Here is a 27215-nt window from a genome sequence, read left to right as displayed (position 1 = left end):
TGGCCTTGTGCTTTTCGAGCGATGCCGGGGTACGGGTCTAGTGAAGGGCCTTGAGGCCTCTCTGTCGCGACCACGGGGTGGTCGATCAGCCGTATTGTCTCCTGGTGAAGCGTGATCATATGCCTCCACCTCTAATCGGGGGAGCAGCTTACGTTTGGGGTAGCTTTTGGAGGGGCGTTCGAGTTCATGCTCTTCGGCCGCGAGGACTTCGGTCCATCTCTCGGCTAGCAGATCTTGATCAGCTCTAAGCTGCTGCTGCTTTTTCTTGAGGCTGTTTGCCATGGCCATAAGCCTGCGTTTGAAACGCTCCTGTTCGACGGGATCCTCAGGCACGACGAATTCGTCGTCGTCGAGGCTTGCCTCGCCTCCGGAGGGAGGCATATAGCCCTCTACCTCTTCTTCGGCCGCTCTCTCATGAGGGCTGGCGTCCCCCTCCTCCTGTGCTGGATCTTGCTGGAGTGGGTTGTCTTCGGTGCTATCTGGTGTATTATTGTCTCCGGTGCCGGAATCCTCATTCTTGCTATGGCAGGATTTAGAGTGGCGCCGCTGACGCCGGCGCTTGGGATGTTTCTTGGAGGGGTCATCCTCCGCTATTCCTTCGCTGTTCCCATCCTTTGGGATATCCACCATGTATATGTCGTATGAAGAGGTGGCTTTCCAGTGCCCGGTGGGCGCTGGTTCTTGGTTGTCTCCGGCATCGTCGTCCATACCGTCGATGTCCTCAGAGTCGTAATATAGCATGTCGGTTAGATCGTCGATAGTGGCTACCAAGTGGGTGGTGGGTGGGCTCTGAATTTCTTCATCGTCCGCATCCCAACCGTCCTGGCCGCAGTCCGGCCAGGCCTCTCCTGATAACGAGAGGTACTTTAGCGAACTCAAGATGTTGCCAAAAGGTGAGCGTTGAAAGATGTCCGCTGCGGTGAACTCCATGATCGGCGCCCAATCGGATCCGACTGGAGGGGGCGCGGGAGGTCCGGAGTCCGGCAAGGAGTCCGGCACCTCGGAGTCACGAGCTTCATGGGGGACAAGATCGGTGTTCGGCTCTATCGCCGTAGAGGTTGCAGCCCTCGATCTGCGGAGCTGGTTCCGAATTGAAGATTGGAGTGGTTTCGAGTGCGGCCTCCAGGGTACTGTCCGGCGGCAAAGCTAAATCATGCGCGACATGACAGTGCGGCATGCTCGGCTGTGGCTTGAATCCGTCGAAGATCAAGTCCCCGCGGATGTCAGCCGTGAAGTCCAAACTTCCAAATCTGACCTAACGGCCCGGGGCATAACTTTCGATCTGCTCTAGATGGCCAAGCGAATTGGCCCGCAGTGCAAAGCCGCCAAATACGAAGATCTGTCCGGGGAGGAAGGTCTCACCTTGGACTGCGTCGTTGATGATGATCGAAGAAGCCATCGAGCCTATCGGTGATGACACAGAGGAACTCTCAATGAAAGCACCAATGTCGGTGTCAAAACCGGCCGATCTTGATGATGATGGAGGTAAAACCCTACGTCCTGCTTGATTAATATTGATGATGTGGGTTACAAGAGTAGATCTACCACGAGATCAAGGAGGCTAAACCCTAGAAGCTAGCCTATGGTATGATTGTTGTTCGTCCTATGGACTAAAGCAATCCGGTTTATATAGACACCGGAGAGGGCTAGGGTTACACAGAGTCGGTTACGATGGTAGGAGATCTACATATCCGTATCGCCAAGCTTGCCTTCCACGCCAAGGAAAGTCCCATCCGGACACGGGACGAAGTCTTCAATCTTGTATCTTCATAGTCTTGGAGTCCGGCCGATGATGATAGTTCGGCTATCCGGACACCCCCTAGTCCGGGACTCCCTCAGTGGGGCCGGCCTGTCAACCAATGAGCCGGCAGCCGGTGGGACCCACCAATCCGCGGGCCCCAGCAGCCGGCAGAGAAGACGGCGGCCATAGACACTGACGGCTAGGGCCCGCGCCCAGCCGGATTACCATTGTACCCCCGGGGGATAGGCCTATATAAACCCCCCGGGACACCCATGCAAAGGGTTGATCTCATAGAGTTTTAGACACCACCATAGAGAGAGAAGAGAGCTAGCCTTGCCCTTCTTCCTCCTCCCAACGAACAGCTCAAGGAGCCTCTTGTAACTTCTTATCGATCTTGTGATCATGCAGAGACCCCGCAAAGCAGGAGTAGGGGTATTATCTCCATGGAGAGCCCCCAACCTGGGTAAGATCCACCGGCGTGCATGTCTTCGCCTTATCCCGTTTCCAGGCACCGACGATGTCTTACTGGCTCCCACAATGATAAGCCATCCGTTGGCATATGTCGCACCTACCACCCGACACACTTCTTAAGGGAGACGTCGAGAGACCATGTTTGCGAGGATAGGAGAAACATGAAGTGAGCGTCCGGGTGAGCTGGAGATAAGACAGTGATAGCTACATAAAGGAGCATGCATGCGAGAGAGATGGGCGTGAAAGGAGTCAACATAAAAGGGATTCAAATATTTGAATTCAAGATGATGATACATGTAACCCATACTCGAACCAAAATTGATCTATCAAACATGCATACTCATATGAATTCACGCGCATCTATGTTATTTAATATGTAGATATTAGTGATCCATATAGTAGAACGTAATTAGGTTTAAATTTTTTGAATTCAACCTTATGATTTTGAGATCATTGTATTTGTAAATCATATTATACATATAAAGGAGTATAATTATTTGTTGTGCTTTTGAAAGTATATATAAAAAAATGATGTATATAGAATTTTATTCCATTCGAAAATGGATCCTGCCCGAAAAAATTAGAATACAAACGGGATTCGAATTGAGTTGGCACGGTAAACGTGCACTCTGCAACATTTGAATGAAGTGGGGAAAGTCGCAGTAACCGCCCGAAACCAAAATCCGTGAGATGGAAATTACTACTGCCTATCCCTGCCATGCAAAGCTTATCGGCTCGATTTCTATAAGTTTCGATAGGGGTAGGTTTGTAATTTCACTCAAACGTGACATAACCACCTCTCACCCGGATTCATACACGGTGGGCGCCAAAACACAGTGTCTCCTCGGCCGAAATCGACTCCCTTTTCGATTCATACACGGTGGGCGCCAAAAACAAACTCTCGTCGGCAAATATTCAGTGTATGCGAGATTACCGTCCTATCCCCAACCGACTAATATTGTTGTGATGTAGGAAATTTGAAATGGGGGCTAAGTTTGTAAATTTCCTCGCATTTGAGACAAGCGCGCCCTGAAGACATGGTTCCCCCTTCCTCTCTCCCTCCATTTCCCCATTCGTACTCAGTGGGCCCCAAAACACCCTCTCCACCCCAGCCTCTTCCATCCGCCACCCCATCCACTGCCGTCCTCCTCCACCATGCCGGAGCTGATACCCCGAAGCCGTCTCCCATTACAAGAGATCGACTTGTCTCATCCACGGCTTCGGACTGGGATCCTTGCATCCCGTCCTCTCGCTTCATCCCCTCTGTCGTCCACCTTGCCGGCGACGCTCCTACAACCATCTCGTCCACCACGCCCTGCTGCCACCGTCTACCCTCCTAGATATGCTTCCACGCCGCCGATAGCCATCACTACCACAGCACCGTCAAAATCTCAGCAGATGCATACACGGAGCCGCACCAGATGCGGTACTCTTTCGTATCTGCTCAACTTATTTGTCGCAGCAAGAAAATAGATCGCCAGTGCTTTACTCTGATTTCTTGTCCATCACTTACTTGCTAATTGAAAGCAAACATTGCTTGCGAAATTGCCTTTGTCCGATTTGCACCTTCAGATCCATCATGGCCCGCTCAACAATATACTCGCAATGCTTATGGTTTTCCCCTTTTATATTCGACACTAGTTAAATCACAGTAGACTAAATTTCAAAATTGGATCTGTCGATTTTTTAGAGCTCGTCGGAGTGCGCCGGTGCGAAGGAAGGGGCTCGAGTGGGGACGGTGGTTGTGGGGGGCGGTGGTGGGGCCTCGCCAATCAAAGAAAACTCGACGCATGTGGGAGCGGGGGTGGGGGATGGGGGTGGCGGACGAACACAGGCGGTGGGGGCCAGTGGTCCGGCCGGCAGCTCGTGCAGTATTCTATATGGGAAGAATCAGAGACAAGGAAGAAGAAGGGTTAGGAGACGTAGGATCTTCATCCAACCGCCTGAAATGGTTGACGGACCCAAATGACGAAAGTCACGCGACTTGCATGCAGACATGCCTTTATATTCAGTACCATCATCATACATGCTTAGCACTACTCCTGAATCCATCAAGCTAAACAACGTGCCACTCATAATTCCAAACTTGTTGCTCAAATTCGAATCTGATATGATGCTGGTATTACTAAAACAGATAACGTTTAATTGGTCTGCTAATGTTCCTACTTCACTTTTGAAAAGCACGTGCACCACATATAGGGAGACAGCAGGGATTTGCATTCTTAATGCACTCTGGTTCATCATGTGTGGGCATTGTGGAACAAACATTTTATTATCCAAAATTTTCTTGCTCTTCTTTAGCATGTTCCCCTTCCGTTCTTCTTTAATTAGTACTCTCTCCGTTCCTAAATACAAGTCATTGTATAGATTCCACCATGGACTACATATGGAGCAAAATCAGTGAATCTACACTCTAAAATGTATCTTGATACATCTGTATGTGATCCATAGTGGAAACTCTACAAAGACTTATATTTTGGAATGGAGGGAGTATGATAATAGTACAGTATGTCCCTTGTAGTTAAGATGAGCAGGGACATTTGCAGTGTAGAGGTCTATACAATCGGTTGTGATGGACACTTTGAACTCTTCGGGCCTGTTTGATCTGTAGGATTTTGTAAACATAGGAATATGATTTGTAGTGGCATGCCCACTTGAATCCTGTGAGAATAGCAAGGAAATGTGGGGACCGATGTCACCTTTGAGAGTTACACTGATATTAGTAGTACCGCACCTTCAGTTGAAGAGAGCTGGTATCTGGAGCCTTTCTAGCCGTACCGGCAATACTAGCACATATATTCCAGCAAGTTCCACTTTGCTGATTTTACTCTGATGCTTACAGATTTCCCATTATATCTACACTATGATCTGTGTAGCTGCTTTGTGTCGTACTAGCAGTAGTCCACTCTTGAAGCTAAACACTACAATAACTTACAAAATTGGCACCAAGGGATTGAGTGCCATTCTAGATGCAATGAAACTCATACGCTCGCCACCTGTTGATTCTTGTTCAAAATATGATCCTAATGACTATTCTAACCTTGAGGAGTCAAAGGCAGATGGACTATCCTGTTCACCCAACAAGGTGCCTGTTCTAATTTGGCAAGGTTTTATTGATTCACGTATCTTGCATATGTTGCCTTGCATTTCTTCTACTTTGTTGCACCGCCATTTTCTTAGTTTACTCATCATATATGTCGAGATGCCATGCCCATCCATTATCAATACATATTCCATCTGTCATCATACCATGTTTTCCACTCAAATGCTATTCTTGTGCATCAGACATCAAAAAGTAAGAGGGTGATTACCGAACCTAAAGGAGCACCAGCAAAGTCCTTGAAAAACATGGTGGTGTCAGAGAAATCACATAGCACCCAAGTTATATTGGTTGTACAACCAGTGACACAAAATGTAGGACCGACTCCAGCAGACTGTACCCATACTTCACTGGCCACACCACTAGCCCCACCACACAGGACCTGCACTCCAGCTAAAGGTCTGCCGATTTCAGTTGCCATAGCACCAGCCGTACCACGGAAAAAACCCACTCCAGCAAAAAGTACAACAAGTTCACCGGCCGAAGACCTATCCCAACTACAGAGACGGCCAATTCCTGCAGATTCGAACCCCATTCCAGTTATTCCCAGTTTTAAAGACAATGCTTTCAATGTTGTTAGTAACTACATGCATATATTCCCATCATGGGAAGATTATAGTGAAGACAAACACCATTTTCACATCTTCCTGTCCCACTTACGTGTAAGTGCTATTATTCATGGTGATTATTTTCCTATCTTCTGCTGATTGAACCCATCAATGATTTACATTACATTGTTGTAAGTAGGCGAGGGTCAATATGGATAGTTATGATGAGCAAAGCTTGCTTGCCCTTTTAAAGGAAGCATTGCAGCAATATCGGTGTTACCTGAGGAAATCACACTTTGATGGCAAGTCTATAAACGAATTTCCGGTGAAGTCTCCTGTGCTAAATTTAGAAGACATTGAATGGAAAACCTTGTTATGCACTGGTCTCATTCCTAGGATGAGGTACTATCTATGAAATCACATGACAAATTGAACTTCTAATTTTCCGCATGTGCCTTACCGATCTTTTTTGCAGGAAATCTACTTGAAGAAGAATTCCGGTTTGAAAAGAACGATAGATATCGCAAATATGCTGCCCACTACTTTCCTCTTGTTAGTACTTGCTGTCTTGTATCACTATACTTGCATACATACCTGGTTCATTATGTGACAATAGTATGCATGATATCTTGCTTATTAATTGTTCGCTCCAAATTATCTGATCTGTATGAATGGTCACATTAGTGTAGAATATATCCAATGCCAATGAAAATGTTTAGCTCTGCATTGTTCTTGTATGTACCTGCTACCCTTTATCAGTGTACTTATATTGACAGGTAGTTGTTCATGTAACATCACTCTGCAGCTTATTTTCCTTTGCCCTCCATTTTCTACACATCAGATCTATATTTACTCTTACCATAGTGTTGGATAACACCAATGGTACTAAAGAAGTTTAGCTCTGCATTGCATTTGGTTGTACCTTTTGCCTGTATCGCTGTACTTACATTTATAGCTACTTGGTTATGTAGCATCACTGTTCATCTTATCTTTAATATTCTCCATTTTTTCTTATATTATCACATCTATATTTACTCTTAACAAAATGTAGAATAAAGGCAATGCTTATGAAGAGGATTCTATGGTAAACTTCTTGAATTGCACCCCCCCCCCCGATCAGCATGGACAAGGGCTTTATAGAGCCTGTATTCACCAATAATGTAAGTTTGTCCTTCTCAAGCCTTCAAACTTTGTTGTGTATATTTGGTTAGGCATGACTGCTACAACTATTTATTTCTGGTGTTTGCATCAAATTGCATGTTTAAAGTTTATTATGTAGTTCATAAACAAAAGTTTGTCCTTCTCAATTTAAGTTTTCAGTTGTACAACCAAGTTCCTTCTTCATACCATGTAAATTAAACTATACAGAGCAAGTGATCTTCTTTTGCACTGCATGTATCCTTTTGTTCTTGATCTGTAATCTAGTGGTGTGGTGAACCTACCCACTACAACATAATGTCATATTCTGCAATGTCTTTACTATGAACAATGTCATATCATTCTACTATTATTTAAACCGTCTCTTTATTTGCCAATCTAAAATGGGATAAATTGAGAGCACACTAACCATTGATACTTATGAGTTCTTGATCTGTAATCCAGTGGTGTCGTGAAGCTGCCACCTCCTTCACAATGTCATTTACTGCCATATCTTGACCTGAACAATACCATATTGTGTTAATGCGATTTTAAACTATGTCACTTTATTCGTTAGTAAGAAATTTGATGAATTGTCAGCACTGATACTTATATGTGCAAAACCTGTCATCTGTCTGCTTGTTTATCTTTCAAAGTGAGGAGGATATAAGTGTCAAAAAAGTGCAGTCTCATCAGCTTGCTCAGCTGCTTGCACTGCAGCTCCCAAGCAGGGCTAACCTTTCTTGAACTCTATTGAAGTGCTGTCAGTTTTGTATATTATTTTGTCAATGTGTTTATTTGCACTGGTGGCGATCTTTGATGCCCAGTGTATGTAATCTGCTGTCTTCTTGTGCTTTATTATCATAGTGGCAAACTTTGATGCCCAGTGGATGTAATATGCCATAATTTGTTTATTGTATAGTCTAGGTTTTTTCTTATTCATGATACTGCAGTTATTTTACTTTACTTATATCCTGTCTTCGTAGTAAACCGGCCAAACCGTAAAATTATAGTACATAATCGGGTCATCATGCAAATCACTATGTATGATCCACATCATGGGCCCCGTCATCTTGGTCCATTCATAGGCCTAAATGTAAACTGGCCCACTAGTAGATTCGGGCCTTTAATAGGCCGAGTAAACTGCCGGCCCTATTTTCTCAAGAAAACTCAATGGGCTTTTAGGAGGCTGAAAAGTAGGTTGGGCCTGAAACGTGCTGAACAGCTCACGGGCCGGCAGCAGGCCGAAATAGACCCCGACCCATGATTGTGCCAATCACACATCACGGGCTTCTAACAGGACAAAATTGTCTCGGTCTTTGTTTGGCCCAATCAGATTATCGGCTATGAGCAGGCAGGATGCAAACCGGGCCGTAGTTAGGCCCAACTATATGACGGGCTTTTAACAGGCCGAAATAAATATAGGGCTGAATGTTAAACGAGCCTTTCATAGGCCAAAACTAAAATTAGGCCGAATTACTAAATGGGCCTTTAGCAAGTGGTCCCAATAGCATAGCATCCAATTGACGGGCCGAATCTGGTATGGGCCATAATTTCTCCAAAAGCCTCTTCAAGGGCCGGACCTGATCTGGGCTGTAATTTGGCCCAGAACATGGTAGGCTTTTAACGGGCCTGTCGGTGTACTAGAAAAGGGGTACCCTAGTATCCCGAACTTGTGCACGGGCAGTTGCAGCGCCCCGCGGCAGGGCTTGCCGGGTGACCGCCAAGGTCCTCCGTGGTTCCTTTGGAGCCATTCAAGAACAAAGTATTTAAGCCCAGGAGACAAGGCCCCGGCAAGAGGAGCTTGCCGGGAAGGCCAACCAAGGCATTTCAAGAAACTTGTCGCGACGCGCCGCGCGTCCCGGCAAGGCCCGGTGAGCGACAAGCTTCCGGACGCGACAAGACAATGGCCGCGGCAAGGCGCTTGCCGCGGCAGGCCACCCCTCTATACCCACGCTCCAGCACATCCACCAACATGTCGCTCTGGGGGCCTTTCCAGGCGCGCATGGTGAGAGGCTGTGCAGCCAGCGGTGCGCGGTGGCATGCGAAGCTGACAAGACTGCCATCATGGCGAGCGGTGGCGCCCCTGACGGTCCCTTTTTACACTGTTTAGGTGACACAGACGGGCATTTAATGCCTTTGTCCCCTGCCGTCAGGGTTAGGTAGGATGCATTGTGCAGGTGGTTGTACCAACCGCAACCCCTTTTCCATTTTTACCCTTCTCTGCGTTGCCACCTGTCGATGACCCCTTGAGCATATAAAAGGAGGCCCATGCACAACGTAGGGGGGGTTTGCTTCGGAGGGGAACCAGAGAACACGCACGCTCGGTCTCGTGTGTACTGTAGCACTCAGCGCACCCGAGCAAGAACACAATACAATCAGACAAGCAGCAGTAGGAGTATTATCTCTCCGGAGAGCTCCGAAGCTGGGTAAACTGCTCGCCTGCTTCGCCTCGGTCTGCTCTTCGTGCGACCTCCGCCCCCCGCCGAACTGAAAGGGGCTCGGTCCGCCGGCCCCATAGGTGTTCGTAGATCAGTTTCCCCGACATCTTTGGCGCGCCAGGTAGGGGGCGTCGAGGTTGTGTGAACCTGATCCGGCGTTCACACGAGCTAGATCTTCGTTTTCTCCATTGACATGCCACCGAAGAATAAAACTTCGGCGGCAGCTGCTCCGTCCGCGTCACTTCCACCACCACCGGAGCAAATGGGTGGTGGAGTAGACACCGGCCGAAGAACAGATGTCGACGAGGAAGCTCACGGTGCTGCCATGTCCAAGGACAAGGCCGCGCAGACCTTGGCGTCTGTACATGTACCGCGCCCATCTCAGGAGGCACAAGACCGACAGCGTCATGGTATTTGCAGTACCATACGTTCGTTGGGACAAGATCGAGCTGGTGGATCTCAGGGTGCTCAAGACCAGCATGCACGCCAACGTGCTGGCACGAGCGAAACGCGGTCGCCTGGACGGGATACTGCTCCTTCTAACATAGTTAGAAGTGCGAGCATATCCCGCTCCTCGCACCGTTCGCCACTGCCGCCCACCACTCCAGCAGAAGCTTTGGCACGAGCTCAACTGCTCCTGGATTACCCTCCAGCGGAAGACAAGATCGACCAAGGGAGGGCCACCATTCAGAGTCTCATCGGCTTTGCCAACGGCGACACTCCGCGGCAGCCAAGTGCATCGCGGCCGTGGCAGGACTGCCAGGCACGAGCCGGTGGCGAAGAAACCGGTGGGAGTGCAACCACCATGCATTCTCCACCCCGAAGGCCAAGATCCCCGACTCGTCGGATCCACCTCGACAGCGACTCCACCGCTTCATCAGATCCACGAGCTCGTCGCGATCAGCGCCAAGTTCTTCACGAATGACAGCAAGAAGACGCTCGTACTCGCATCGAGCGCCGAAGAGAAGCACGACGTCAATCCAACAAGCGTGCTGGGCCCTCTATTGACATGCATGCGCCAGGAGAACCAGGCAACTTGCCGTACGCGGTAGGCTGCCCTGCGTTCACTCGTGAGCTGCGGCAAGTCCAGTGGCCCAGCATGAAGAATTTCAAGCCAGATGTACTAGAGAAGTACGACGGCAAGTCGCATCCGTCGGAGTTCCTCAGCATCTACACCATCGCGGTGCAAGCTGCTGGAGGGCGGGACGACAATATCCTTGCCAACTACTTCCCGCTGGTGCTCAAGCCCAATGTCAGATCCTGGCTCATGCAGTTGCCAGACAACTCCATATCCTCCTGGGCTGACCTGTGCCATCAGTTTGTCGGCGCCTTTACAGGCGACCACAAGCCTCATGGCCAAGAGAGCGACCTTCATCTGCTCGCCCAGAAGGAAGGAGAGCCCCTGCGCAAGTACATTCAGAGATTCAGCCGTGTACAGCACAACATCCCAGATGTCCACCCTGCTGCGGTAATCAGCATGTTCCATCAGAACATGCGGAACCGTAGGATGCGGGAGGAGATGGCGATGTGCAAGATCAGAGATGTTAGTAAGCTATATGCCCTGGCCGACAAGTGTGCACGTGCTGAGGAAGGGAGGAAACTCCCCGGAGAGAATACAGGAGCAGGAGGATCTGATAGTGAGGAGACTGCCCCGGCAAGGAAGAACCGGCGGCGGAACAACAAGAAGAAGAAAGGCAAAGATGTGCTAGTTGTTGAGCAGTCCGGCAAGAAAGCTGAAGCTGGTAGCTCCAGCAAGGAGGTTGCCGCAGCTGTGGCGGCCGCCGACAAGCAGGACAACACCAACAAGCAGTATTGCAAGATCCACCGCACCAAGGGCCATGACCTCCAGAGCTGCAAGAAGGTCGAGCAGCTTGTTGAACAGCAAAAGGCTGAATACGAGCGACGCGACAAGGAGAAAGCCTAGGAAGGTGCTGGAGGAGCCAGCAAGAAACGTCCCGACCGAGGAGGACGCCGCGGCAAGGCTAAGCAGCGGCAAGGAGATAGACCTCCCCGCGGCCGCGACAAGGATGAAGATGACGACGATGATGAAGATATGGATGATGACGAGACCGACGAGCAGGAGTTCCAGAAAGCCACAGAGGTCCTGTGCGTTGACGGCGGTGCTTCTCTGCATACTTCACACCGCCAGCTCAAGCAATGGGTGTGAGAAGTCAATGCGGCAGAACCACCCATCGAGTCACGCAAGCCTCTGAAATGGTCCAGCACGCCTATCATCTTTGATATTGAGGACCACCCTGATCGCATAACTGCGGTCGGGTGCTTGCCGATGTTGGTTTCACCAACTATCCGCAACCTCAAGGTCACTAAGATACTAGTTGATGGCGGGGACGGCTTGAACCTGATCTCTTCCGCGGTGCTCCAGAAACTCCAGATCCCTGATAGTGAGCTCGAAGAGACCGGCACATTCCAAGGAATCAACTCAGGAAGGAGCAGGCCGAAGGGAAAGATCACGTTGCCGGTGACATTTGGCAGCGAGTTGAACTTCAGGACTGAGAGGGTCACTTTTGACGTAGCTGATTTTCCATTACCTTACAATGGGATACTCGGCCGTCCAGCACTTGCCAAATTCATGGCAGCCTCTCACTATGCATACAACATACTAAAGATGCCAAGCCCGATAAGTGTCATCTCTGTCCCTGGCGACAAGAAGGATGCTCTTATCTGCGCCGACAAGATCTACCGGGAAGCAGCAGCCGCATCTGATCGCACATCACTTGCCGTTGAAGCTCCCGAGGCAAAGAAGAAGACCAAGTCCGGCAAGAGTTCTGATGCCCACTCCGGCAAGCGCACCCCTTCAGAGTGCTGCGCTACCGTCGAGGACGCACCATCGAGCTCCACCGGCAAGTGTAAGAAGACAATGGCAGCTCCACCAGAGACCAAGAAGGTGTCCGCCAAGGAGGACGGTACTGGTGGTACCTTCACCATCAGTGCCACCCTCGACCCTAAATAGGAAAGCGCGCTCGTTGCTTTCCTGCGGGCGAACGTCGACGTGTTTGCATGGCAACCGTCTGACATCCCCAGTGTTCCCAGGAAAGTAATCGAGCACCATCTTGCTGTCTGTCCTCATCCGCGACCCGTCAAGCAGAAAGTCAGGAAACAGGCAGTGGAGCGCCAAGAATTCATTGCAGAAGAGACCAAGAAATTGGAACAGCAGGCCTTGTCAGAGGAGTGCTCCATCCTACGTGGTTGGCCAATCCTGTAGTCATGCGTAAGGCAAACGGGAAATGGAGGCTTTGTATCGACTTTACCGATGTTAATAAAGCTTGTCCCAAAGACCCATTTCCCTTGCCGCGCATCGACCAGATTGTTGACTCCACGGCCGGATGTGACTTGCTTTCATTTCTTGATGCATACTCTGGATACCATCAGATCTTCATGGCAGAAGAGGATGAGGAGAAGACCGCATTCATCACCCCGTGTGGCACATACTGTTTCGTACGGATGCCCTTTGGTTTAAAGAATGCTGGTTCAACATTTGCATGGGTAGTCCATGACGCTTTTGAACCGCAAATGCACAGAAATGTGGAAGCCTACATGGATGACATAGTGGTCAAGAGCAAGGACAGAGCGACTCTGATTCAAGATTTAGACGAAACCTTTGCAAATCTGCGCAAGATCAACCTCAAGCTTAACCCCGAGAAGTGTGTGTTTGGAGTCCCTTCCGGCAAGCTTCTCGGGTTCTTCGTGTCTCAGCGGGGAATTGAAGCCAATCCCGACAAGATCAAGGCCATTGAGCAGATTGAAGCACCAAAGCGCGTCAAGGATGTACGAAGACTTGCCGGTTGCGTAGCTGCTCTCAGCAGGTTTATCTCTAGGTCTGCTGAGCGCGCCCTGCCATTTTTCAAAATTTTGAAAAAGGCAGGTCCAATGAAATGGACTCCGGAGGCGGAGGCTGCGCTGCAGGACTTGAAGAGATACCTGTCCTCCACTCCAACACTTGTCGCACCTAAACCACAAGAGAAGTTGCTGCTGTATATAGCGGCAACCAATCAAGTGGTTGGTGCTGCGTTAGTGGCGGAGAGGGAGGCGGATGATGAGCCAGCAACCACGGCAGATGCATCCAGCGACAAGCAAGGGACTTCACTAGCAAGCTCTGGTCCCGACAAAGATGGATCTGCGCAGGAGCATGACAAGATGCAGAAAAGAATGGTGCAGCGCCCAGTTTACTTTGTCAGTTCTCTTCTGCAGGGAGCTAGATCAAGGTACTCTGGTGTGCAGAAGTTGCTTTTTGGCCTTCTCATGGCCTCGAGAAAGCTGCGCCATTACTTCCAAGCACATGAGATCACAATCGTCACTCGTTTTCCGCTGAAGAGGATACTGCAAAATCCCGAAGCAACAGGCAGGATTGTCGAGTGGGCACTGGAACTGTCAAGCTTTGGCCTCAAGTTTGAGAGCACTTCAACTATCCAAAGCAGAGCATTGGCAGAGTTCATAGCAGAATGGACGCCAACACCAGATGAAGAAATTCCAGAAACAAGCATCCCCGTCAAGGAAGCAAGCAAAGAGTGGCTGATGTACTTTGATGGTGCCTTCTCGCTGCAAGGCGCCGGTGCGGGCATGCTACTTGTTGCACCCACCGGAGAGCACCTCAAGTACGTAGTCCAGATGCACTTTCCCAAGGAGCAAGCAACGAACAATACTGCAGAGTATGAAGGATTGCTTGCCGATCTCAGGATCGCAGCAGACCTTGGGATCAAGAAGCTCATTGTCAGGGGTGACTCACAGCTTGTCGTCCGCCAAGTGAACAAGAATTACCAGAGTCCGTTGATGGAAGCTTACGTTGATGAAGTGAGAAAGCTAGAAGAGCACTTTGACGGCCTACAGATGGAGCATGTTCCGAGAGCTCAGAACGACATTGCTGATGGCTTGTCGAATTGCGCCGCACTTAAGTTACCTGTGGAACCAGGGATCTTTGTGCTCAAGCTGACTCAACCATCCGTAACGCCATCAACTGGACAGAGCAAGAAGAGGAAGTTGATTTCTGGTGACTATTTTCCGGCAGAGCTCCCCGAAGCCGCCGCCAAAAAGGTCATCAAAATCAACACCAAGGGTGCTGAGGAGCAGTCTGCTCCAACAAGCCCTAGGGTTTGTTCCGTTGAAGCAGACGCTCCCGAGAAGTTTTGCTCCGGCAAGCTTGCCGGGGAACATCAAGCTCCGGCTGAGCCGCAGGTTCTTGCCGTGGAAGCGGATGTTCCCGCAGCAGCAGATGTGCCTTTAGTCCTTGTTGTCGAGCCGCAAGCTCCAACATGGGCACGACAGATTGTCCATTTCCTTCAGACAGGAGAACTTCCCGAAGAGCAAGAAGAAGCGGAAAGAGTAGCCCGGCAGTCAAGTATGTACTAGTTTGTCGACAACACACTGTACAGAAGAAGACTCAACGGCGTGAAATTGAAGTGTATTCACCGGGAAGACGGACAAAAGCTCTTGGCAGAGATACATGGAGGCATATGTGGTCACCACATTGGCGCAAGAGCACTTGCCGACAAAGCATTCCGGCAAGGTTTCTTTTGGCCGACAGCCCTCCAGGATGCAACTGCACAAGTAACTAAGTGTGAAGCGTGCCAGTTCCATTCCAAGCAGATACACCAGCCAGCTCAAGCTCTCTAGACGATCCCTTTATCCTGGCCATTTTCGGTCAGGGGGCTCGATATCCTCGGCCCCTTTCCCCGAGCTGTCGGGGGCTTTGAGTACTTGTACGTTGCAATCGACAAGTTCACAAAGTGGCTAGAAGTGGAACCAGTGAGGAAGGTGACAGCACAGTCAGCAATCAAGTTCTTCAGGTCGATTGTTTGCCGTTTCGGGATCCCTAACAGGATCATCACCGACAATGGCACGCAATTCACGAGCCGCACCTTCATGCAGTACGTCCAGGATCTTGGCGCCAAGGTCTGCTTCGCTTCTGTTGCTCATCCGAGAAGCAACGGTCAAGCGGAAAGGGCAAATGCTGAAGTGCTGCGCGGGCTCAAGACCAGAACTTTCGACAGGCTGCGCAAGTGCGGAAGAAACTAGATCGAGGAGCTGCCGGTGGTTCTTTGGTCGATCAAAACGACGCCAAATCGAGCCACTGGCCAGACACCTTTCGCTCTAGTCTATGGAGCAGAGGCAGTTCTCCCCACGGAACTCGTATACGGATCACCTCGAGTGCTCGCTTATGATGAGCTTGAGCAAGAGCAGCTGCAACAAGATGACGCGCTGCTCCTTGAGGAGGACCGTCTTCAGGCTGTTGTGCGAGCTGCTCGATACCAGCAAGCTTTGCGCCGCTATCATAGCCGCAAAGTTAATGCCAGAAGTTTCGAGGAAGGCGACCTTGTTCTTCGGCGCGTTCAGTCCGCCAAGAATTCCAACAAGTTGACGCCGAAGTGGGAAGGCCCTTACTGGGTGAAACGAGTCACTAGGCCTGGCGCTGTCCGCCTTGAGACCGAAGATGGCGCTCTGGTGAGCAACTCCTGGAACATCGAGCATCTTCGTAAGTTTTACCCGTAGGGCGCGGTTGCCGGAACCCATTCCGGCAACCACCTTTTGTACAAGTCTTGCCGATGTTGCATGTAATCCTTTGTACAAAGCCGGGCACAGATCCCGTGCATAAGTAAAGCTCATGTGCTCCGCACATCTTGTCAATTTCATGCTTTCTACTTTATATTTGCATACATTATCTGACACTTTGTGCGGCACCTACCCCCGGTAAGCAATAACGAGCCGTAAGGCTCCATATCTTTATTTTATCTTCTTTCTTTTTCTTGAAAAGGAAAGCAAGGTTCCCCCGCACACAAGTTTGCCGGGGGGAATGGAGAAGATAATGGTGTGGGCCGGACCAGGCATTGTTCAAGGAAGTTTCGCCTTACCGGAAAGCAAACGACAGAAGAGCTAAGTTGCCAAAGTTTGAGCAATCAGTTTTAAATTTTTTTAAGTTATCTTCCTCGAACGACCATACATTGTATGGAAAACCTGTGCGCAGAGGAACCAACTCGTAGCTAGTTGCGCCCTTACTTTGTTTCGAGTCCGCTCAACAATTTAAGTGAGCTGCGACTAGTTGCGGCAAGGTTTCTTGTCGGTAGCAGCACCGCCAGCAGGCTGCTGACGTCCCGCACTCGGCACTCGCGGCTAAGGTGCCTGCACCGACAAGTTCCCTAAAAGCGTAGGGCAAAAACATACAAAGGAAGGAATCAAGTAAAGGGAATAACATAGCAAATCTCTACCCAAAATAGAGTTATATTACAAGATAGCTTGTCGCAGCTCTAACAGATTGTTCTCATGACATGACTAGCAGCGACAAAGAAAAAGAGAAAATGGGCGGCCTAATCTACACGATCGCCCTCAACCCTCTTGATTCCGTTCACCTTGTCCACAATGGGTGCGACAAGGGCCTTGAGCGCTTCCAGATCAGCATCCAGCGGCAAAGACTTGAGGACGATGGTGAAGTTGAGGCCTGGGTTGCGGAAGGCCACCTTCATCAGCACCTTCTGGAGAGCTCGTGCGCAGATCTTGCGCGACTCGTCGGCCAGCTGCTTTGGGATCTTCTCCCGGAGTCACTTGAGGGCCGTCGCCATGCCTTTGAAGAACAAGCTGAGCTTGGCGCTGGGTTGGAGGTGCTCGTCGGAGGAGTACCCGAGCTCCTCCATCCTCAGCTGCGCCAGCTCCCCATCGATGGCGGCGGCAAGATCCACAAGACCCTCAGTCCAGTGCTCCATAGTCTCCCTGAAAGCATCGTGGGCGGCAGCAGCACTCGCCAGCAGCACTTCGTCGGCCTTGATCTTCTCCGACAAGGCCACCTCCCGCTCCCTGGCGCCGTCCAGTGTCTGAGCCAAAGTAGCCAACTTCAACTCGAGATCTGCATTGGAATCCTTGGCGGCGCTGAGCTCCTTGCTCCTCTCAGCGAGAAGACCGTGCAGCTCACCATGAGCGGCAGCATCCTTCTCGCGCTCACGCTTGAGCGTGGCAAGCTCCTCGACGCTCGCCCGGAGATCAGCCTCCAGCAGCGCTACCTTCGTCTCCAGCTCCTTCTTGGCGGCCTCGGCAGCTTCGGCAGCATCCCTTGCTTCCTTGAGAGCCCCGCCAATTGCTTGCTCCCGCGCGGCAAGTTCCTCCTCGTGGCTGTCAAGGTTGACCTTGCACCGCGCCAGCTCTCCTTCCTGCGCAAATAGGTTTTCGGCGACAAGCCGTTGCTTCTCTTGAACCTCAGCCTTCGCGAGGAGGAAGGCTTTCCGCTCCTCGAGAAGTTGCTCCCGCTCCTCCGCCAGAGACCGGAGAGTTTCCTGCCTGAGACCCTGGAGCTCCTCAGCGCGCTTCTCAATATCCACTCCCGCCCTCGCGACAAGTGCTTCTCGGGATGCCAGCTTGGCTTGTCGGGCGCGGTAGAGCGACAGCAGCTTCCGTAGCAGCAGCTCCTCCTCAGACTCGTCACTGCTGCTGCTTGGCGCATCGACCAGCGCCAGCCCAGCGGAGGCGAGCACCTCCTCGTCAAAAGTTTCTCCTTCGACCAGCGCCCTAGAGCTTGACGCCCAGGGGAGCTTGATGAAGATGCCATCGCCGGCCTTCAAATAGGCACCGTGTTGGGGCTCTTCGGAGCCTGGCGCTGCAGCAGCGGCAGAGGGATCGGCGTTCGGTGCAGCGCCTGGCGCTCCTGCGGCCTCGGGGCCGTCAGTGCGATCGCCGGATTCCTCGCCTGCTTCTGCGGCGGCAGCCTTGGCGGCCTCTTCGCCGGCGGGATCATCAGCACCGGCCTCTTCTTCGGTGGCGGCGGCGTCGTCGTTGTTGCCGCGCGCGTTCTCCTCGCCGACGCCTCGGTTTCCATCGGCTCCATGGCAGGTGGATCTGATGACCGAAGAAGGGAGGAAGGTCAAGCGAATATTCAAGAAGAAGATCAGAAGAAGAAGAACTCAAGGGAAGTTTTTCAGGCGAGAGGATTACCTGTGCTGGAATCTGCAGTCGTGGTCTCGACCACCAGAGGATCACTGGCGCTGTCCCTTGCCGGAGAACTGCCCCTTGCCGGAGAATTCTCCCTTGCCGGAGAACGCTCCCTTGCCGGTGAATCCTCCCTTGGCGGTGTAGTCGAAGCAGATGGCACTTCGGGAGCGGCCTCCGGGCCCTCCTGGTAAGGCTGCTCTGCTCCTACACAAACCAACAGACAGATATCAGCAAAAGAAGAGCACCCATGCGCGCCTGACAGCATGAAGTAAACCATATACTTACGTGGGGGGCTGCGCTGGGGGCTGCTTTGAGGAATGGTTGCCGGGTTCGACAAGGTGGTCTCGGACATGTCCTCTACCGTCGTGGTGGGGTCGTCCTCGATGACAATCACCGGGGCCTTGGCTCTCTTTGCCGCTCTCAGGGCCAGATTCCTGAAAAGGAACAGGTTCAGAGTAAAGCAAATCAGACACAAGACAAGATAGCAAGAATTGAAGAACTGCGAGGACAGCAAGGAATCTTACTCTTCTTCTTCCTCGTCGGAGCTGAGCGCGGAGAGATCAAAGTCCGGCTCGCCTCCGGTGCGAGGAGGCGGAGGAGTAGGCTCCCTTGCCCGCTTGGCAGGAGCAGCAGCGGTGGACCGAGAAGACCCCGCTCCAGTTGCCGCAGCGGTGTGAGGCGCTCCCACGGCAACGGTACTTGCCGTGGTAGAGCGTGTCGCCCGGCTCGGCGGCTGTTGACCCGTCTGCCGCCCCGCTACGTCCGCGGCCTTGCGGAGACGCCTTCTTGGCGGGGCCGGGGGCTCCGCCTGCGGCAAGCTGTCTGAAGGCTCGGGCCCGACAAGCTGTTCCTCGCCGGGCTCGCTCAACTCAGCTTCAGGCCCGGCAAGCTCTTCCTCGCCGGCGAACTCCTCTCACTCAGAAAGGCTTGCCACCTCTGCCGCCTCTGCCTCCTCCACGGTGAACCCAAACACGCCCGCGGTAGCAGCTGCTACCGCCTCTTCCAGCCTGGTGGTGATGCGCTGCATCTCCGCATCGGTGGTGTCGCGGGTGAGGCTCTTCTGCTCATCGGCACGGACCGGCACTTCTACCAAGCCGTCGAAGAACTCCTGCACGATGGCGTCTGCCGGCTCTTGCCAAGTTGGAACGATTCCGTGAGAGTCGCACAGCGGCATCATTGCACGGATGCGGTCAAGCAAAGAATTATTGCACAGCGGAACGACGTCCCGCGGCAATATGAATGGATGCTGAGGATCACGCTTGAACAGCTCCAGGAGCATCGCGTCCAGCTCCAGGACAATGAAGTTAAAATTGAGGCCCGGGCGCAGCCTCATGATATCCGCCGAGTTCTGGAACTCCCAGGCGGGTCTCCCCCTTTCCTGCAGGGGGGCGATGCGGCGGCGAAGGAAATCTGCGCCTACAGCGCCTACAGTGAGCCCGATAAGCCTGAGGCGAAGGATACGGGTGACGGCAATCTTCAGCCTATCATCTTCCGAGGCCACGTTGCTCCAATCGTTGCTGCGTACTATTGGGGCTTGGCGCAGGGCAGTAAATGGCTGCGGGTTCTCCTCGACAATCCAGCACCACTCTGCTCTCCATTCATCCCACTTGTTGTGGAGCTCTCCCTCCAGATAGGCTTCCTTCTTGCCGACTCTCAAGATCCAAGCGATTCCGCCGGCAAGGGGCTCTCCTCTCTCAACCCGGGGAATAAAGAAGTGGCGGAAGAGGGCTACGTTTGCGTGGACTCCGACAAAGTTTTCGCACAGATGTGCGAAAATTGCCATGGTCAGGACAGCATTGGGGGTGAAGTCAAGGAGGCGGAACCCGTAGGTGTTCATGATGTCACAGAAGAATTCAGAGAAGGGCGGGCAGAGCCCGCAGTAGAAGAACAGCGCGAAGAAGGGATACCCGTTCGGAACCAGTCTCGATGCGGTAGCTGAGAGTACCTTCGTGCGCGGATGCGCTCGCGTCTCCGTCGACCAGAAAAGGTAGTAGTACTCCCTCAGCTCCTTTGTGTCAAGCTGAGGGGGGAAGACGGCCCGCTCCTTCTGCAGCGCCGCGAGCCGCTGCGCCTCGACCGATTTTACGCCCTTCCCCTTGTCGGCTTTCAAAGCCATGGCGGAGGTGGCGGGGGAGATCGACGGTGTTGGTGGCGCCGGTGGCAATGGGGGGCGGAGCGTTGCTCTCTTTCGGCTTTGAGAAGAAGGGGGGAGCGGCGGAGATTTGTCAAAATGGAGTAACAACCGGCGAGGTGGACTCAACTGCCCCTGTTTCCCCTGCTTATAAAGAGGGAGGGGGCAGACGTTTCGCCCTTCCGAATAAAGAAACCACCCACGATCTCTCCCACGATGCCGCATTCGACGCGTGCCGTTGGGGAGGGCGCGGTGGATACGGAGTAAGATACGGCGTAACCCAGGCCGCGCGTGCCCGTGCCCTGTTTTGGGCCTGGCCCAACAGCGCTCGGCACCGTGTGAGGCCCAGGCCCGGGGGATCCTGTCGGTGTACTATAATAGGGGTACCCTAGTATCCCGAACTTGTGCACGGGCAGTTGCAGCGCCCCGCGGCAGGGCTTGCCGGGTGACCGCCAAGGTCCTCCGTGGTTCCTTTGGAGCCATTCAAGAACAAAGTATTTAAGCCCAGGAGACAAGGCCCCGGCAAGAGGAGCTTGCCGGGAAGGCCAACCAAGGCATTTCAAGAAACTTGCCGCGACGCGCCGCGCGTCCCGGCAAGGCCCGGTGAGCGACAAGCTTCCGGACGCGACAAGACAATGGCCGCGGCAAGGCGCTTGCGGCGGCAGGCCACCACTTTGTACCCACGCTCCAGCACATCCAGCAACGTGTCGCTCTGGGGGCCTTTCCAGGCGCGCGTGGCGAGAGGCTGTGCAGCCAGCGGTGCGCGGTGGCATGCGAAGCTGACAAGACTGCCATCGTGGCTAGCGGTGGCGCATCTGACGGTCCCTTTTTACACTGTTTAGGCGACGCAGACGGGCATTTAATGCCTTTGTCCCCTGCCGTCAGGGTTAGGTAGGATGCACCGTGCAGGTGGTTGTACCGACCGCGACCCCTTTTCCATTTTTACCCTTCTCTGCGTTGCCACCTATCGGTTACCCCTTGAGCATATAAAAGGAGGCCCATGCGCAACGTAGGGGGGGTTCGCTTCAGAGGGGAACCAGAGAACACTCACGCTCGGTCTCGTGTGTACTGTAGCACTCAGCGCACCCGAGCAAGAACACAATACAATTAGACAAGCAACAGTAGGAGTATTATCTCTCCGGAGAGCTCCGAAGCTGGGTAAACTGCTCGCGTGCTTCGCCTCGATCTGCTCTTCGTGCGACCTCCGCCCCCCGCCGAACTGAAAGGGGCTCGGTCCGTCGGCCCCATAGGTGTTCGTGGATAAGTTTCCCCGACAGGGCCGGATATCATCTGGGACTTTATTAGGCCCGGAACATGGCCGGTTGTTAATGGACCGGATCAAATATGGGCCGGCATTTGGCACAAAACATGGCAGCCTGTTAATGGGCTGGCCCACTAGTGTCCTCAAAATCTTGTGGGCCTGCAACTGGGCCGACCCATTATGGTCGGCGAAATCTAGTGGGCCTTTATCTGGGCCAGCCCATTATGGTCCACAAAATCTTGTGGGCCTTTAGCTGGGCCGACCCATTATGGTCCGCAAAGTCTCGTGGGCCTTTAGCTGGGCCGGCCCATTATGACCCGCAAAATCTTGTGGGCCTTCAGCTGGGCTGGCCCAATATGGTCCGCAAAATCTCATGGGCCTTTAGCTGGGCCGACCCATTATGGTCCGCAAAATCTTGTGGGACTTTAGTTGGGCCAGCCCATTTAAACTTTATGGGCCACTTTTGGGCCGGTCCACGTGTCAACATATCATAGGCGCATCTCACCCATTGGATGAGTGACACCTGTGCGAACCCAGAGCTGACACATGTTTCCTCCAGCCAATGATGATTTTACACGTGGAAAATCCCCATTGGTCCGGGCTGTTAATGGGTTATTGGATCCAAAACAGGACCTGATAGCTTAACAGCATTCTGTTACGGTTGATGCCACGTGTCGGTCACCCTTGATGAAAGCACTTTTGTGATGCGCGATTTATTGTCATGGAAGTGGACACTTCCATGATGATAATTTTGGTAATGTCATGGAACATTTCTACGATAGCACAGGTATGACTATCTTGACTCTGTCATAAAATCATCATGGATGTACATGCATGACAGAAAGCGTGACCTACTGTGACAAACACGTATCATCATGGAAGTGAATTTTTTTGTAGTGTAATGAACTGTTACTCCCTTCATTTCAAAATATAGCGCACATTAGCCATGGTAAAATTTTGCAAGAATTGGACAAAATCTATGGAGCTCATTATGTTTGTGTCAACGGTAGGGGAACCCTATCCCCTTCCGCCTTGGTTCGGACATGAGGAGTCGGTGGACAGCCACACACATGGCCACCACAGAAAACAATCCAAAAAGAGTCAATACTAGCTGTAACTGCCAACCTCCACAAAGAATTAATGTTCAGAGTTAGAACTGAGTAGCACCCAACAACCCCAGTGCCACTCTCCCAAAGAACCAAACATCCACGGGAGGTCCAATGAGTGACAACACACAAGGCACCATCGCCGCCCAACCCAAGACCGGTTTTGGCATTTTGCTAGAGCTTCGGGTCAGGTGGAGAAGAGAGACCTAAATGGTGCCTCTAGGGAAAAAATTAACACACACACACAATCATATCGCAGTGTCTAGAGAAATAACCAATGATTTCTCTAGACTCGAGCTTACACCACCAACCCCGCTAGCACCTGATCAACCGACCAAGGCTGCAAGATAGACAAGGCAGGTATTGGGGCGAATGAGTTGAGGAGGATATGATCTTGACCTTCTAATCTGGAGGGGAAGGGGGGAATATGGGTCGAGAGCACAACCAACCGAATCCTAGCCACTCGAGTAGAGAAGGTGGTCGTCTAGCACATCCGACGCACGGTACCTTGCCATCTAGGGTGCCTCCTAGGTGTCTCGGGTTGTCTGCAATGGAATGAAGCGGGAAAAACCTCACCATGATCTTCATCGCCAAGCACGCAAGCTTGCCCTATGAACACCTCCGGTGGCAACATGAGAGGGAGGGGTGGAGGTGGTGGCAGTGTTGGGGAAACCCTAGTCGCCTTAGAGTCCGTGGACTCATTAGAATGATAGAAAAAGAACGAAGCCAACTGGGCACAAAGTTGTTTGAAAATATCAAGAGGCCCTGGAAGAAAAATGTGAGGGCCCTCAGAGCATCCCAAGAGCATCCACAAGCAAGTAGCGCAGCCTGAACTCAAAAATCTCTCGAGAAATTTATTGCTTTCATTTCTATAGTTGATCCATTTTCTTTAGAGAGAAAGACGATCCTATTGTTATCCACACTAGAAAGAATAAGTTTTGACATAAATCTGCTTAGATCCCGACCTAGGTCAGAAGAAAGAAACTAGATAGAAGAATTAAACCACAATCGAATTGTGGAATTATCTCATCAGCCATGATTCTCGGGGTGAGCTACCTTGAGGACGTGATTTAGGTCCACGGTGGTGGTTAATAGGTGGGACGTATAATGACGATAGTTTGGGGGTGCTTATGATGTGGTAGATAAGGTGATATTTATAGAGAATGAACGAAGCACAATTGCAAATACTCTCTCTATTGGTAAATAAAAAGGTGTGGAGGTATGAATTAATGGTCAATGTAGACCATGGTGTCTATTCATGCGGCAATGGAGATGTAGGCAACTTTAAATTCACCCATTTTTATATCAAACGTGAAGCAATTTACTATAGAGATATGACATATACATGGCTATATTTATGGGTTATGCAAACATATACAGGTAATAGTTGTTATTGATAAAATTTATTAGCGTCAGTCAAATTGTTTTTCTTGAGAGAATATAGTAGCACTAATATCGTTGGAGAGGATTTTGTCATTTTAACTAGCATTATGTATGTGATGAAATATATGTTTATCGACAACAAATGGATTTGTTTGTATCAATGAATTTGTTTTATTGATAATATTTTGTTCTATTTCATTTTTAGTACATTTGGAAATTTATTTTAACATATCTATGGAGTGAGATAAAAAATTTAACTATTCTGAAAAGAAGATGGGGATAAAAAATAGTACACGCTATCGGTGAGGACCATTTCTATTCTTCACAAATGAGTCTACTAAACATATGCCTCAAAAGTTTTATGAAAAGAATCTACAAGAAATGCTTAAATATCTTATGTTAAGAACGACATTCATGGTTAAGATTATGAATCATATGAGTACAATGAATGCAACATAACTCTATTGAGGTCACAGACATAACATAGAAAGATGGATATCAAAATTAAATTAGTTCTCTATAAATGTGACATACACTTGGTCATATTTATTTAGTTTTGACTATATATGTGATGTACACATAAAAGGTAAATTTGCAAATTGTAAATATCACAAACACATAAAAAGTAAAAAAAATACGATAAATGTTACATACACATAAAGACTTTGGTGTTCGAAAGATGCTCCTGAGCTCCTGAGCATGCATATACAAAAAGGCATGTGTAATCAAGGTGAACAATTTGATTCAAAACATGAGTGATTAATTAACAACCAACACTCAAAACAATCTACGATCAAACAATGTGATGTAGAAATATCACATTATTAAGCACCATGCATGACACAACGGCATCCATAGAGTTGATACTCCCACATCACCTACTTGCTGCCACTACCACTAGTATAGTAGCACTAATCAGAATCAGACACATCCATATCCTCGAACCATTATCCCTTAGCATTTGCGGCCATGGATAATAAGTTCTTTCACACGGACTCCTTAACATTCTTGAGCATGACAAAGTAGAGCTTTGACATCGATAGCTTTGTCGTATACAGCGAGTTGTACTACATGAACTTCTCATCATTGCCGCCGGCCCATGCTTGCTTCTTGTTTGGCAGCCAATATTGGTTGTACTTTTTGGATAGGCCACCCTGCATGATCACTAGTCGCTCCATCTCTAAGCGCGACCTTGGGTCGCTTGTCTCATCCATGACCCAGATGTGGCTGCTACCATGCGAAATGTCTTCTAGCTATTGGCCGGAATGTCGGGCACTAGGGTACGTGTCGTACAACAATGAGTCCTCGACAAAGCTCTTTCGGATCGTCTCAAACTCCTCTTTCGCTGGAATCTTGAGACATTACAAACATTTGTAGCATCGAACCATGCACATGCTGAAGTAGTACACTTCAAACCTACTTTCATCTGTCGAATCATCAGAAGTTAGTTAAGGTTGACACATCCACTAGTTGTTTCTTGTATCAGGTAAGACAAAAAGATTATAAGAAGTACGGATTTGAATTTACATGGTTTGGAAATCCGATGAGTTATCTAATGAACTAAGAATGTCAATGTAGATGGTTCTGAAATCTAAAGAACGAAAAAACAAAAACAAATGGCAAGCACGTGTAGAAATTTCTGAAGTTCCATATTGCCGACTTCTCGATAGAACTCTTGTACTTCATACATTTATCCTAATCATAAGGTTGGTTAGAAAACAAACAAGATTTCCTTGCAATAGCTTGGTGTTTAAATAAATGATAATTCGGGTAGCATATTTGCTGTAGTATGATCAATTGAACCACATAATGAACCGTTACTCCCTTCATTTCAAAATATAGTGCACATTAGCCATGGTAAAATTTTGCAAGCATTGGTCAAAACCTGTGGAGCTCATTATGTTTGTGTCAACGGTGGGGGAACCCTATCCCCTCCCGCCTTTGTTAAGAGGCGAGGAGTCGGTGGGTCACAACCACACACCTGGCCACCAAAAAACAACAATCCAAAAAGAGTCAGAAGTAGTTGTAACTGCTAACCTCGACAAAAAATTGATGTTCGCACTCAGAACCGAGGAGCACCCAACAACCCTAGTGCCACTCTACCAAAGAACCATAGATCCACAGGAGGTCCAATGAGGTCACAACACACAAGGCACCATCACCGCCCAACCTGAGACCTGTTTTGATATTTTGCTAGATCTCCACGCCAGGGTGGCAAGGAGAGACCTCAATGGTGCCTCTAGGGAGAAAACTAACACACACACACACAATTGTGTCGTAGTGTCTAGAGAACCAACCAAGGATTTCTCTAGGCTCGAGCTTACGCCACCAACCCCCGCTAGCACATGATCAACCGACAAGGCTGCAAGATAGACAAGGCAGGTGTGGGGGCGAATGAGTTGAGGAGGATATGATCTTGACCTTCTAATCTAGAGTGGAAGGGGGAACATCTGGGTCGAGACCACAACCAACCAAATCCTATCCACTCGTGTAGCAAAGGTAGCTGTCTAGCACATCCAACGCACGCTACCTTGCCATCTAGGGTGCCTCCTAGGTATCATGGGTTGTCTACAAGGGAATGAAGCGGCAAAATCCTCGCCACGACCTTCATCGCCAAGCACCCAAGCTTGCCCGAGGAACACCACCGGTGGCAACATGAAAGGGAGAGCATGGAGGGAGTGGTAGTGCTGGGGAAACCCTAGTCACCTCAGAGTCCCCGGATTCATTAGAATGATAGGAAAAAGATCGAAGTCGGGCACAAAGTTATATCAAAATATCAAGAGGCCTTGGGAGAAAAATGTGAGGGCCCTCAAAATATCCCAAGGACATCCACTAGAAAGCAGCACAACCTGAACTAAAAAATCTCTCAAGAAATTTGTTGCATTCATTTCTATAGTTGATCCATTTTCTTCAGAGAGAAAGATGATCCTATTATTAGTCACCCTAGAAAGAATAGGTTTAGACATAGATC

This window comes from Triticum dicoccoides, chromosome 1B (genome assembly GCF_002162155.2).
Source record: "Triticum dicoccoides isolate Atlit2015 ecotype Zavitan chromosome 1B, WEW_v2.0, whole genome shotgun sequence".
In the NCBI taxonomy this organism is placed as follows: domain Eukaryota; kingdom Viridiplantae; phylum Streptophyta; class Magnoliopsida; order Poales; family Poaceae; genus Triticum; species Triticum dicoccoides.
This window is presented reverse-complemented; position numbering follows the sequence as displayed.